We start from the raw sequence: 6,670 nt of genomic DNA, 5'->3' as shown, positions 1-6,670 counted from the left end.
AAGGTGCCCAGAGAAACTCTGGCTTTCCCTGGATCCCTGGAAGTGTCCAAGGCCAGGTGGGAGAGAGCTTGGAGCAACCTGGAATAGTGGGAGGTGTCCCTGTCCATGGCATGGGGTGGGACTAGGTGAGCTCTATGGTCTCTTCCAACCCAAACCATTCTGGGACTCTGTGATTTCTTAGTGTTTTATTATTGGAAACGTGATACAAGACTGAAATCACTGTGACATGCACTACTGCCCTGGCTGTCCATTGGTTTCAATTACATGTCCATAACTACTGAAGCCCTCCTCAGTGCTCATGAGCATATCCTTAAATTTAATAGTTTAAAGGGAGTAAGAAAGACTCTAGAATGTGACCAGGACCATGACTCCAGGCACCATCAGTTCCTGGTGCAAGAAAAAGCCTGGAAAACAAAGGAAAGGAAGCAACCAGAGTGGTTGCTTCAGGCAATGGGAGATTAAAGGTTTTATATTTCAGGCCTTCTTAGTTGTTTAGGGATGCAGCAGTTTCCCAGCAGGCATCTTTGTTAAACTCCGTCCTGACTCAATGCCACACAGAAAGGCTCTACAGAGTCAGGAGCCAAATTCCCTTTGCTCCAGCTCACCTCAGTAATGCTGTGTAAGCCTCCTTTCCCAATGTGGGGAGTAACAGGACATCATTTTAAACACCAAGTGGAAGGGAAATCCCCAGCCTTTGCACAATGTTCAGTGCAGCTCAGAAAGGTAAACCATGAAGCAGGATTTACCTCATTAGTTTCCATCCTTATTTTACTAATCTTCAAATTGCTGCTAAAACTGTGCATTGTTGTGCCTGGAAAATAAATCATGTAGAAACATTGCTTATCCTAATCAAGTTATAAGCCTGGAATTAAATTATAAAAAGCAGATGTTTACATTCTTTCTCCCCTTCAGCACTGATGTCATGAGAAGGAAGCGCATAACCAGAGCTGTGCGAAGCATTCACAATAAAACCCAAAACCATGGAAAACTTGTCTCATCTGTAACTCTGCTAGCAGAAAACTAGGACCAGGTTTGTCAAAAATACTCACAAATTGTGTAAGGAGGGATGCACTCACGCCATTAAATAGGAATATGTGTTTCAAGCATCCTAAGGACTGGCAGCATTTGCATTTAAGGATTGCCTTCAGTCCTTTAGGAAGACAAATTCCTATTATGTTTTGTATCATAAAGAAAGCCGTCGTGTTCTTTCTGTCTCAAATTACTTCCCAATTTTCTGTGAACAAGAAATAACAAACCCAATGCCTATATGAAAAAATAACCCTCTGGGGTACCTACTTCTGTGTCCCAAAATACATGTCCCTGAACATGGCTTTTAAGGTACAACATAAAGCAAAATCTTTATTTTGTAACAGTGGAAACTGATATTTGTTTTGGTTGCCTCATACTTTCCACTATAAAATAGCCTTGCAGTTGGAAGCTCTGACACTATTATTCACAGCAGGCCTCTGAAATTTTCAGGAAGAAAGTTCTGTAGCAAGAGGAACAACTTTTTTTCTTCTTCTCCAATGAAGTGGTTTTCATAGTTTGCCAAATATTAATCTATGGGAAAAAAAAATCCTTGTGTTCCTTCTGACATGCTCTACAGTAAGGTTTTGACATGATGCCAGAATGAGAGCAAAGCACAGGCACTCTGAGGTCAGACCATGGCACTGTGGGAGTTCCCAGACAGGAACACCTGGGGATTATCAGGGTGTGGGCAGGACATGGAGGGGAGCAGGGTCAGGGTACCCCAGAGGGAGCAGGCCTGGCTTTGCCACAGTGGGTACCACCCTCACGAGGTCTGCTGGAGTCTCCTTCATACACACAGGTATTTCAGTTGTATTCTCACTTCCTAATTCTGAGCATTTCTAATTTCACCTTGATCATCTTTTTGTGCCTGTTTTGGGGCTACAATTTAACATTTTCTTTATGCAATTTGGTAGCATGGAAGCATCCAATAGATGTAGTCTTAATAGTGTAAACCCTTGCCATCACACTCCTGTACTTTCACACCGAGTGTGGGCAAAGTGTGGGACAGCTGACTTTAGAGGTCCCTTCCAACCCAAGCAGTCCATGAGTCTTTCCCTATGAATTTATCCTGGACAGTTGTAAAGTATTAGCTTTAGAGTAAAGAACTAAGTTGTTTAATTCCTTTTCTAGCTCATCTCAGTTAAAACAAATAAAATTCATATACTAGCTTAAAAGATTGGGAAGGAAATACTTTTCACCCTTTGTGCTTCTGTCTGAATCTGCCCCATTTGGTAATTTGCAGCTAAAAATAGTTACTGTCCAGTGGCTGCTAATGAGGAAAGAGCTGTCTGTTTCTTCCTCATTTATAATAAACAAGACTCCACTTCAAAAACCTAAGTTTCCATCTGAAAGAGAACATCAAAATGATTGTTTTTAAAGTTGATGCTGCTCTCTAATTACAGCAACTGCTGGTCCCAAAACATGCTCCTCCTGGGATCCCATGGACCACTCACAGCAGGCTGCATCCACCAGAGCTCTTTCTCACGACACCTCTCTCCTGGCCAGCAAGTTCTGCACGTATCCCAGATACTCTAGGCTGCCTTGTCACAGATATTTGACAATATTTTGTTTCCTCTTGAACTCCATAAAGCTTTTTATGTATTTATGCATTTAAACCTTTTATTCCAACTTGTCCTGAAATTCCCTCTTTTTTTTTTTTTTTTTTTTTTTTTTTTTTGTGTGTGTGTGTGTGTGTTTGAACTTGATTATTGTGGAAAAGGAGGAAACATTTGCTGTTTGTTTTGGGTAGGTGGCTTTGGCTCTCCCTGTGAGAAATGTGGGTATTGCAGAGTGAGACCTCTCCAGTTCACTGACCATATTTTCTTAGACAGCCTTTAGTCCTGTCTTTGTATTTTATGTATGCAAACACTCTGGTCCTAGATATGAGAGGTGCAAATTCACTGCTTTAAAACTAAAAATAGACTTTTTTTGTCTCAAAATCTTTCATGCAGGCAGAACCTATGCTGCTTTTGGCAGGGACAGGGTTAAAGTGCCATCCCAGGACAGGAATGCTGCAACAGGAATTAGCAGGTATGTCAGGAGCCTGGAAACAGGTAATGCAGCTCACTGGAGCTGCTGCTTAGAGAAAAATCAAAGATAAGCAAAGTGCAGAAAAGAGAAAGAGCTGATAGATTAATCTGTGGCTATATGGTTATAATCTTCATACTCATCTACAGAGACCATGAAAAGACCTGCACAACTTCTGGGGGAGATTTTGTAATGTGAATGCCATTATATGATGAGGGTTCAGACTCTGAAGGGACTCTGACCCTTTTCCAGCCTGTGCCCTGTGGTTTTCAGCTGTGCAGCTGCTCTCAAACATGGACAGTGTGTTTTTAGCACTCATCTCTGCTCTGTGACCAAGGCATTTCACTGAAGATGGTTAAAAGCGGTCCTGCAGACAGAACCAGGGAGCCTCTATACTGAACAATCTCAAGGTCTTTCAGTCACAGAAGACTCACAGCTTCCTGTGAGGTACCTTACCTTTGCCAACAATATGAAAACTGTGATTTAATATAAAAATGGGATGTATGTAACTTTAGTTCTACTTCTGCCTTCTGACTCTTTGAAAGGGTAATACATAATGAATTTTCTCCAGAATCCATGACTAGGAACAACTTGCTCTAGTTAAGGAAACAAACGCTTGGATTCTTGCATCTGTGTAGGAATGATTTTATTACATAACCCAGGTGCAGAAGAACTGCAAGTTTCTGATCTCTACTTTCCCAAAAGGCTTGAATCTGAAACTAAGCTACAGGCTATGTTCCCTGGTCCTACCCTACATCTATAAAGAGATAAGTTTGGAACTGAAATCTGTTTTGAAATGTTCATACCTATAGTGTCTGGCTGAATTCTGGCCATCCTGTGTTTTATGGGTTCTGCTTCATTTTTAAACTCAGTCTGCTCTAATATTTCATGGCTTTGCCAATTAATGCTTTACAGCAGAATCAGAGCAGACAGGTGAATGGTAGCAGTTCCCTGCATTTTACAAACATTTCTGATGACAGGCAGCTTTTCATGTAAAAGTTGTAAAAATTAGGTATTTTAACATGCTGTGTGTTGTACATTATGAAGAATCTAGAAGTCCTGCAGAGACACTTCTGCCATTTTGAATCTTCTTTCTGTTCCATGGAGGTTTGCTTAAATATAAATGTCAGTTTGATTCATAGTTCAAGACATTTCAAACTTCTCCCAGTGAAAAAGAGTGAGACACAGGCATAAGTAGCTGTAGCAACTGGAGTAGTTTGTTTAACAAACCCTGTGCCTGAGCCAAGAGACCATTTCACTCTGCTGCAGCACTGAATCATCTCTCATCTGCAAGATGAAATCACTTTACTTTTGGTTATAAAACATTTGTTTTATAAAACAGGCCATCCTGTGATCATGACATAGAAGTCAGGGGTCAAAAGTTTTGTTTCTGGCTCAGAAGCAGACTTGCTGCCTTCATTAATACAATTATGGAGCAAGACCAGGACAAAGTTAGGACCTGCTCTGCTGCTTACTTGGAAAAACAAAAGAGAAGATAAACTCATGAATGAAGATTTCAAGCTATTAAATATCTAATGAGAAAAGTACCGTATTTCTTCATAAAAAGACTGGGAACACACTGAAACCAGAAGAAGAACCATGCCATAAAGGTAATTTTTTCAAGATCAGTTCCACAAAGATTAATAAATCGTATAATTAATTTTTTTATTTCTGCACATGGGGAATTCATGCCAATTATCCGTTATTCCAAGCTATTTTTACCCACAGCCATGTCCTCATGAAAACCTTACTTGTGGTTGTGTATTAAATACAGTGCATGAGGTAGTGGGGGGGGTTCATTGCCCCTAAAATATCAGGATCTCCACTGACCATGTGTGTCCACATCCACCCTAAACACCTGGAGTTCCTTTTCCAGTCCATGGAGATCTCCCATTTGATTTCTCCAAGAAAGCCCCATGTATATGCATTACATTGCATGCATGAACTTTACATCAAATTATATTTATAGAGAACGAGATGTACAGAGGTAACAAAACAAGAATTACAGGAAATTACCTCAAGATGCACCAGGGGAGATTTAGATTGGAGATTTCTGGGAAAATTACTGCTGGGAATTTTCTGGGAAAAGTTACTGCTTTCACTGCTGGAGTAATTGCCTGTTGCATACAGAAAGTTTTTGAAAAATATTTTTTCAAGGTGTATTAAAATTTTGTCATTTACAAGGATTGTATTCTGGAGAATTTCAACATATTCTATTTGCCATGTCAGGGTTATCAGTACATTTACAACTAGGCAACCAGGTGTGTTAGGAAAGCACGAGGAAGAACAAGAACATGATCTCCCTCTGCTGGTACATCACAACGAAATGTTGTGAGAAGGGATTATAGAAAGGATGAATTTTAGGCTTATTTTTAATAAAGTTAGAGAATAATAGGATGAAATTACTTTTCACACATGACATTGAAAACAGCCTTAAAATAGCAGCAAATACCACAGATACACACAGACCCATCCCTATGTCCAAATGTTTTGTACATAATATTTACACAAGTCTTATCTACAGTAAGGTTTTCTGGAAAGTAAATTAAGTTGCACAGAGATTCTAGTGATAAGAGAATTCAAAAAGCAAGAGTAATTTTTATATTTGGGGGAAAAATGTATTTACTTAGAGTAAACTAATTTTAAAATTGATCCAGTGATAGATTTGTTTAATAATTTGACAATGGAAAATCTAGCATTTAATACTTTCTGTTGTCTCCTTAATAGTTCTGAATTACTTAAAATTAACTTTTCTATTCAGAAAAATCTAAAAAAGTTCCATCACATGACAATCTATAACATGTAACAGCAAGTTTGGAAATGCATAAGTATTCTCAATTATTTTACTACTAAAGCAAGTCCTATACACTGCAGAGGGACCTGAGGTTCAATGTTTGATGCAGTGCTAACAGAATTAGTCCAGAACATAGCTCTGCAATCTCTTATCTGTCAGGCAAGCAGTAATATTTCCTGGCTTACACCCAGAATAGGTTCTGAAAGAAGAGGAAATTACTTCAGATAGCATAATATTTGATATTTTAATTACATATTTGAATTGTAACTGAGTTACAAAGGGCAGCTGCTTTGGCACTTGGCTTTACAGACAAAAACTTGTTTTGGAGTCAATGACAGACACTCAAACCATAGATAAAATCATAAAGCATCCATTCCTCTCATACCAGGAGCTATCTTCTGGAATACAGTTGACAGATGAGCTTAATTACTGCACTTCATGCCTTGGAATGAACTCTTCTAGTTTTAATTTCTCAGGAGGAGTGAGTTAGGGTTCAGCATCACATCAACACCCCATGACAGAATTTAGATATAGCTGTCCTGTGGGTGTATTCTGATAAAGCTGAACCGCAAGAGATCTAGGCACCCTTGATCATAAATCATGAAATAAAACTACTTCATGGAACAACAAACCACAGAATCCTAGAAAAGTTTGGGTTGGAAGGGATCTTAAAGTTCATCCCATTCCAAGCCCCTGTCAGGAACACCTTCCACTAGCCCAGGTTGCCCCAAGCCCTGTCCAACCTGGCCTCAAACCTTTCTAGGAATGGGAATGAGTTTGGTGTTTGTGCCATTTGCACAGCAAAGAAGAAAATAAATG

At 39.4% G+C, this 6,670-nt stretch overlaps 1 long non-coding RNA gene across 1 annotated transcript; it reads left to right on the top strand.

Moving 5' to 3' along the window:
• The first annotated feature begins 1,719 nt into the window (after nt 1-1,719).
• Nucleotides 1,720-3,058, top strand: LOC148183668 (uncharacterized). Its single transcript, XR_015773321.1, has 3 exons — nt 1,720-1,828; nt 2,433-2,547; nt 2,986-3,058. It is a non-coding gene; the product is annotated as an uncharacterized LOC148183668 (long non-coding RNA).
• Nucleotides 3,059-6,670: the final 3,612 nt, after the last annotated feature.

Source organism: Pseudopodoces humilis, chromosome 10 (genome assembly GCF_049639895.1).
Source record: "Pseudopodoces humilis isolate 2021_Gansu_Grassland_sample_001 chromosome 10, ASM4963989v1, whole genome shotgun sequence".
NCBI classification, from domain to species: Eukaryota; Metazoa; Chordata; class Aves; order Passeriformes; family Paridae; genus Pseudopodoces; species Pseudopodoces humilis.
The sequence above is the reverse complement of the archived record's forward strand: the minus strand, read 5'-3'. Positions and strand labels throughout refer to the sequence as shown.